We start from the raw sequence: 2,093 nt of genomic DNA on the forward strand, positions 1-2,093 counted from the left end.
ATGCATCGCTTCTTTTTGTTCATACTTAACAGCTAATTTATGTGCAGTTTCACCGTGGACATTTTTTCTATAGACGTCGACACCAGCAAAATATAAATATTTTATTAAATCAGCATGATTCCACATAGCAGCATAATGAACTAAATTACAACCTTTTTATGTAGAAGAGGGGGAAATGATTTTTTTAAAATAATTTAAAACTTACCATTTTTTCCAATTATATTTAGTTCATTATAACCATTGCTTATTGCTTTTTCAATAATATTCCTGGAATCCAATATTGTAAATAATTCAATAGCAGAATTATGCATTTCGTCATATTCATTCATAGATTGTAGATATCCTTCTGGATCTTTATCATATTCTTTTAAAAGTTTCTGGATTTTATCACTGTCACCCTGAAGAATGAGTTCTATTAACTGAGACATTGTTTAAATCTAAGATTAAAAAAAGTTAAAAAAAATTTTACCTTCGTAGATGTTCAACAATTCAGGTAAACTCATTAAAATGGGTATAATTCGCCATCATATAGATTGAGACACAAAGACGATGAAAAGGGTTTTTACTCAATTAGTGTTTCTTATTGTCGGATAAATAAATTTACTTATAAATACATGTATATGAACTCCGAAAATTTACTAAAAGCTCACTAGAGCTATGGGATTACTCCATCTGTAGTGTCGGTTGATATGTTAAGCCCATATACCTTATTCTAGCTTCAGGATAAGCCAATTTACCTATCCATCTCGAGTCATGTTTTGAACGTTAATTATTCACTTATTAACCCTGACAGTTTTTATATGAGCGTATGTGTGTACACGTTTTATCTTATTCATCACATGTCTGTAATTTATTTTTATCTGACTATAAATATTGATTAACACTCGATTAAAAAGAGTTGGCCTGCCCGCCATCTGCAATGCGTGTCATTTTCGCTTCGCTCTTTTCTGTTCGCTTCATCCCTCTGATTTCCCGTCCAGATCAATAAGTGTACAAAATATAAGTATTCGAAATCCATTTTCGTATTTGACTTATTTAACTTCGTTATTCATCAACGCGAATTAAGTCATTTATTACATACGAGGATAGATAGGATATATATTTTGACAATAACTGGAGTCAGATCCTAGTCCCCACAGATCCTGACATAAAACAATGAAAGTTCTCTGCATACAGTTAACAATCAAAGGGAGACTTAATTATCTCACAATTGTTTAAGTTATAAACGTCTTTAGCAATTAAAAATAACTGACGTGGCATTAACATCAGATATACTACAGTAATAACTAAATCACTGACCAGTCAGCTAGTCATAGGCAATTTAGGTTCCTTCGTGAGTTTTAATAGACTTCAGTTATCATAAAACACACAAGAATATAAAGAAAAGAGATCAATGAGACTGTAAAAAGCAGGGTAGAGTAATAATATTAATAGCTCTGGAAAGACCAACATATTTCAACATAATATTTAGAAATCATAGAAAATGTCAATGACAGTGTCTTCAGATTCAACACTCAAGGTTGTAGCTTCATAGTTATAACTTACAATAAATACAATCTGTCTCTAGCTAGCCTCAATATTAGTGTAATCTACAAAGAACTGATTGGTTAATGAGAACGGATTTCTCCCTACTTATACAAACTTCGAAAGGGCTTTACTGAATTTTAAAGCTGAAATCAGTATAAGCCTGTAGAGGCCATGATCTGACTCCAGTTAGGTTGTATGAACGAATTTGTCAAAATATATATCCTATCTATCCTCGTATGTAATAAATGACTTAATTCGCGTTGATGAATAACGAAGTTAAATAAGTCAAATACGAAAATGGATTTCGAATACTTATATTTTGTACACTTATTGATCTGGACGGGAAATCAGAGGGATGAAGCGAACAGAAAAGAGCGAAGCGAAAATGACACGCATTGCAGATGGCGGGCAGGCCAACTCTTTTTAATCGAGTGTTAATCAATATTTATAGTCAGATAAAAATAAATTACAGACATGTGATGAATAAGATAAAACGTGTACACACATACGCTCATATAAAAACTGTCAGGGTTAATAAGTGAATAATTAACGTTCAAAACATGACT

This window comes from Schistosoma mansoni, chromosome 2 (genome assembly GCF_000237925.1).
Source record: "Schistosoma mansoni strain Puerto Rico chromosome 2, complete genome".
In the NCBI taxonomy this organism is placed as follows: Eukaryota; Metazoa; Platyhelminthes; class Trematoda; order Strigeidida; family Schistosomatidae; genus Schistosoma; species Schistosoma mansoni.